Source organism: Gavialis gangeticus, unplaced genomic scaffold (assembly GCF_001723915.1).
Source record: "Gavialis gangeticus isolate Ggan-Ray unplaced genomic scaffold, GavGan_comp1, whole genome shotgun sequence".
NCBI lineage: Eukaryota > Metazoa > Chordata > Crocodylia > Gavialidae > Gavialis > Gavialis gangeticus.
In genome coordinates, this window is record NW_017729008.1 from 4,889,731 (window position 1) to 4,896,185 (window position 6,455).

General features: G+C 43.6%; 1 long non-coding RNA gene across 1 annotated transcript in view; it reads right to left on the reverse strand.

Moving 5' to 3' along the window:
* Positions 1–5,670: 5,670 nt before the first annotated feature.
* Positions 5,671–6,455, reverse strand: part of LOC109292306 — an 18,674-nt gene continuing 17,889 nt past the window's right edge. The window contains exon 3 of the long non-coding RNA XR_002096097.1: positions 5,671–5,779. This is a non-coding gene — a long non-coding RNA (uncharacterized LOC109292306). The remainder of the gene's footprint in view (positions 5,780–6,455) is intronic.

Genomic DNA, 6,455 nt, shown 5'->3' on the forward strand with positions numbered 1-6,455 from the left:
AGAGAAAACTGTGGGGGGGGGGAGATTTAATAGCAGCCTTCAGCTACCTGAAAGAGGGTTACAAAGAGGATGGAGCCAGACTGTTCTCAGTGGTGGCTGATGGGAGAACAATAGCCTCAAGTGGCAGCAATGGAAGTTTAGGTTAGATAAAAGGAATAACTTTCTAACTGGGAGGGTAGCAACGCACTGGAACGGGTTACCTAAATAGGTGGTGGAGTTTTCATCCTTGGAGTTTTTAAGACCCAACTAGACAAAGCATTGGCTAGGATGGTATAGTTCCTGCTTTGAGCAGTGGGTTGGACTAGATGACCTCCTGAGGTCTCTTCCAACCTTAATTCTCTATGATTCTATGATTTTGCAGAATGCCCTGTCTGATGGCTAAAATCTTTCTTGGTGCTATTATCAGCTGAACAAAGCTGGTTAGAAAGTGCTAAATGTTTCTAGAAAATAGGGGGACCTGGTCATAGAAGGCACTTTGTGCCCCAAAATGTTTCTAACATCTCTACTAACTACACAGTTGATGTGATAAAACATATCACCAAGAAATTCTCTCCTTTTGATATATTTGCCAGCCCATCAGGGCTACAACAACAGTCCAACAATATGACAGATGACTGTTCATGAATCCACCTCAGCGTTCATGAGCCGCGCCTGTTCTCCAAATCAGAATCGAAGCTTCAGATTCAGATTAGGCTGAATTGAATCAGAACAATGATCCAAATGGGTGAATTGAATCACTGTCCCCTGAACTGGGCCAAATCTGAATCCTAATCGAATACTGCCTGCTTTGCACATCCCTAATAGTTATGATTAGGAATCTACTTAATGACACTGGAAATGCACTGTGCAGCAGCAGTTTTAATCTTGCTCTTTTCACTGCACACTCCTCCACTGTGGATTGGTGGAGGGGACCTGATGGAAGCCCTAACACTTGCTGCTGGAGGATAAAAACTGGCATCTTTAAAACCACAGTTTTTGCCTCCCAGCCAATCAGGAGCAAGCAGCAAGTGGTGGGGCCACCAGAGCCCTTCAGCAAATTAGTGGTGGGAGGTGGGGGGGGAGAGGAGCATGGCAAAAAAAGCAAGATTAAAGGATCCACTGCACAGTGTACTTCTGGTGCAATTTAGGTAGACCCCTAGTTATGATTCTCTTAGAAACAGGTTATCTAGAGAGGTGGTGGAATCTCCATCCTTGTAGGTTTTAAGACCCAGCATATCAAAGCCCTGGCTGGAATGATTTACTTTGGGATGGTCATGCTTTGAGTAGGGGGTTTGACCAGATGACTTCCTGAGGTCCCTTCCAACTCTAATTGTAAATGATCCTATGGTTCTCTGATTTTATAGAAGCCTGTAGTGGCTCTTAAAAGGAAAGGCACTGTAAAGTACATTCTCTTTACATAACCTAAAAAAAATTCAAGATACTGAAAAGATTAGGAACTGATATCATGAACACAGATAGCTGTGTCATAGCTAGACCATGACTGGGAGTAATGGGGGAAAAGAGAATGGGACTTTTCTACTTTTCTTAACGGGAATCCTGGAACTCTAGCCTGTTAAAAAATGGAGTTTTGAGGAACAAGATTATGTTCCTCATTATGTGGAGCAAAGGTAGACAGAGGACATGCCTACATGAGATGCTTTACTATGCAGCGGAGCAAAATACTGCATAGTAAGCATCACGATCTACATATGTAGACCCTTACTGCACAGTAATGTATTCTACTTGGCACTTAATTTGCTACCTGCAAATGCAAGTAGCATATTAACTGCTGAGCAATGACTGCACAGTGAAGATAGCTGACTGGAAGGAAATTTGCTCCCAGTCAGCTGGGCAGCAGGGGGTGGGAGTTTGCTCCATGCCCCTGGGAATTGCCTGTTGCCATGGATGCACCACTGGAGTCTGGGCAAAGACAATGTGCCCCTGCTTTGGCAGGAGGGAACGCCCAGCCCCTGCTCCATGATTGCAATCATGGAGTGTGGGCTGGGAGACTGCTCCCAGCTTCAGCTCTGTGATCATGATTGGGGAGTGGGTCAGGGAGCAATCTCCCAGCTCCTGCTCTATGATAGCAGAACTTGAGCAGGGAGATCCATGAATGGGGAGACTTCCCCTCCCAGCTAGCCCCAGGCTGTGTGAAGAAGTCTTCATGTGCGACCTGGAGCTAGCTGGGAACTGCTCTGTTTCAGGCAGTCTCCAGCCAAATTCAGACTGCACATGCAGGCTTCTCCATGCAGCATGGGACTGGCTGGGAACTGTCCTGGTCAGGGGCTGGTCTCAGCTCCACAGCTTTTTCCCAGCCCCATGCCCCAATCAGGCAATTGAGGCATGGGGCTTGGAAAGAGCTTTGGGGGGGGGGGGTGTTGATCCCAGCCCTCTGCCCTGATCCACAAGTGAGGCAGCTAGCAGCAAGCCTCTCTGCCCAGCCAGGGACTCACTGCTAGCTGCCCTACCACTTATCGTCCACTGTAACCCCCAGGTCTTTTTCTGCAGAGCTGATGCACAGCCAGCCAGCTCCCAGCCTGTGCTAGTGCATGAGATTGTTCCATCCTAAGTGCAGGACTTTGCACTTGTCCTTGTTGAACCTCATGAGATTTCTTTTGGCCCAATTCTTCAATTTGTCTAGGTCACTTTGAATCCTAACCCTACTCTTCAATGTATCTACAACCACCCCCAGCTTGGTATTATTTGCAAACTTGCTGAGGGTGCACTCTATGCCATCTTCAAGTCATTGATGAAGACATTGACCAAAACTAGCCCTAGGATTGATCCCTGGGTCACTTCACTTGATACTGGCTGCCAACTAGACATCAAGTCATTGATTATTACCCTCTGAGCTTGATTCTCCAGCCAGTTTTCTAACCATCTTAGAGTCCATTCATCCAACCCACACTTCCTTAGCTTGCCTGAGAGAATGTTGTGGAAGACCATATCAAAAGCCTTGCTAAAATCAAGGTACACCAAATCCACTGTACTCTCCACATCCATAGAGCCAGTCATCATATCATAGAAGGCAATCAGGTTGGTCAGGCATGACTTGCCTTTGGCAAATCCATGTCTCCTGTTCCTAATCACCTTTTTTTACTTCAAGTGCTTAGAAATGGATTCCTTGAGAATCTGATCCATGATTTTTCTGGGGACTGAGGTGAGGCTGACTGGTCTGTATTTCCCTGGATCCTCCTTTTTCCCTTTACTAAATATGGACACTCTGTTTGCCTTTTTTCAATCATCCAGGACCTCTACTAATTGCCTTGAGTTTTCAAAGATGATGACCAGTGGCACTGCAATCACATCAGCCAACTCACTCAGAATGTTTGGGTGCATCTCATCCAGTCCCATGAACTTGTATATGTCCAGCTTTTCTAAATAGTCCTTAACCTCCTTTTTTGCCACAGTTGGGTACTCAACTCCTCCCCAAACTGTGCTGCCTGAAAGCTAACCTTGCCTGTGAAGACTGAGGTGAAATAGGCATTGAGCACTTCAGTCTTTTCTGCATCCTCTGTCACAGGGTTGCCTCCCCTATTCAGTAAGGGACCCACACTTTCCCTAATTCTCCTTCAAGCAGCATTTGTATGTATAGATGTGCTCGGGGTATTACCTTAAAAAAGTATGCATTGTGTTTCTGGTTTCTGCGTGCTAGATGCTTTGTTTTTGCTGTGGTATATCTTTGAATTGAAGAGAGAATGCATAATGAATTTATTTTCCTAAATTAAGGACAGTCTTTAACTCCATAAGGTCTCTAATCTTATAAAAAGAATAAACCTGTAAAGACTACAGACAGGCCTGTGAGCAAGAACTGAGACACAGTGGGCACATCTACATGTGCTGCTAATTGTTACTGTGCCATCTTTTAGTACTTCCCTTGAAAGTACTAAAAGATGGCATAGTAACAACTCATACTGTGCTGTGTGTGCTGCACACAGTTAATTTTAGGCACTACATCACTATAGTTGCATGCTAAAACAGGGGAGCATGTCATGACAGAGAGCTACAGTCACATAACATCATGTATAGATACACATGGGGGGGCAGTTACACATACATTAATGTGCCTTTCCTAATGAGTATTAGACTTAATATCTCCAATGTGATGTATTACATATTGTGCATTAGGCTGTGCTAATGCACAGTAGCACATTTGCACACTCTTTTTAGTGACCCTTAATGTACAGTAGACTATTTTACTGCACATTAATGTAATGTTATGTTTTTTATGTTATGTTTCTATGCATCTAAAAAAGCATCCCCATCTGTTAGATTTTATCCTATGTAATGAGAGGGATTCAATAATATCTGAACAGGTGATTTACTAACCTGTATTGTTAGAATATTCATGAAAAATAAATAAAGTGATATGAATCAAGTGGAAGCAAATTCATTTACCTATTTGAATGACTATCCATAGACCTTTTTATGATATTTAACCAGCACTAGTATAAACACATCGGTATTACTTCTTTCATTGACTAAAAAAATGTTTTCTGTTTTGTTTAAAATATTCTTTTCATGTCTATATGTTACAAATTAGAACACATTTATTGGGATAAACCCTTTTTATTCCTTATGTACAGCCAATGTAAATTAGGCTGTCTTTTAACTGCTTCTGCTATGATTGGTAGGGACCTACTGAAATTGAAGAGGCTGCTGGCAGATTTTGGGCAGAGACCAGGGGCTGGGCAGTTAGTTTTTACAAGCAAAACTTAGCAAGGCTCCCCCCTCCCATACCTCAGCTTGACCAAGGGGACACAGAAATCCCACCCCTCCCTGCAGATTGCCAGTTGACTCCAAAGTGCTGCTTGTTAACATGTCAATTAATGGCTTCCATGGGCTTAATCCCCTGATTAAGCCCATGGAAGCCATTTATTGATGTGTTATTAAGCAATCTAGATGGCTGTTAATGGCTTCCATGGGCTTGATCAAGCTCGCAAAGCCATTAACAGCTGCTTAGCATTCTTAATAACATGTCAATTAATGGCTTCCATATACTTAATCAGCAGATTAAGCCCATGGTAGCCATTAATTGACACATTATTAAGAACTCTAAGCACTTAATTAAGGTCTAAAATGAAATATCTTAATAAAGTAAAGCAATGCATACTATGAATTGCAAGTAATACCAACTCCATACACTTTATTAACTAGTACCTTCTATGCACTTAATTAAATTCTAAACTGAAATATTTTATGAAAATAAAGCTATGCACATTATGGTTTGCAGAACCAATTATATGCATTTTAATAAAGAACATTATAAAAAGGGCTTTACTGAAAATGAATGCTAACCTTGAGACAGGCAGCTCATGATATGTATTAAATGTGCACATGCTACACCAAACTTCAGTCGTTGGGGACATTCTCTGTGTCTGTGAAGTGAACCCTTGTCCATACACTGAGATGGTACTCTTAGTGTCCACTGAGTTCATTGGAACAGTGAGGCAGCATCTTGCCAGGGCATACAGATGTGGAAAATAGTCACAGACAGAGTCCCAGAACATAGGCACAGTCACTTGGCGAGCCTTAACAAAGTTCATGGAAGCAGCATGCTCATTGTGCTGGGTGTGATTTTCTGCTCCTTGCTCACAAACTGCTGGTCATGCAGCATATGCTTGACATGGTAATGGACCACACTGAACAGCAAATTCCACCATGTGAGCACAGTCTCTGGTGGCAGCAGCATAATGCCATGTGAGTCCCCAATTTGACTGGTGACAGATTCCCTGTGCCAGACCTTATGACCTGGACAGTGCTTGAAGGATTTCTTGAAAGAAGACACCAGGTTATCTACCTTGGGCAGGGGCAGGTAATTATTTTGGTTGGAGGTCTGCTTAACAAATTATAGTGAGCTGTTGAGGGCTGCAAGAGTTGTCCCTCCCCTTGACACATGCCCCACCCCCGGTCACCATTTTGGAACCAGAAGTCCCGTGCCCTAACCCCTGACCTTTGCCCCAGACATCCCTCCTCTCTCCCCAGAAGTATTCCATTTGGGAAGGGGCTTTGCCATCTTGGAATTGGAAAAAAACCCCAAATTATATACTAAAAATAAAACATCCACAATAACATATTTTAATTTAATTTTTAAAAATATTTTTGTCCTGTGTGTGTTTGTGTTCTGTATATAAAGGGGAATGCATAATAACTCTCAATGTAATCTTACTCTTGGATATTGCAAGGGGTGTGGGATCTGTGGAGGGGAATGGGGTTTGTGGAGGCTGTGTATGGATGTGTGTATATGTGGGGTATGGGGAAGGTGTAAGTGTATGGGTGTGTGTAGGTGTGTATGGGGGTTTGTTTGTGGGGATGTGTGGGTGTGTGTGTGGGTGGGTATGGGTGTGGGTTGTGCATGGAGGGCTATGGATGTGTGTGTGTGGTGTGTGTGCATAACAGTGAGCAGGGCTCCCACCAGAAGCGTGTGGGTGTGTGTGGGAGGGTGTGTGGGCAGTGGTATGGGTGGGAGCGGTGTT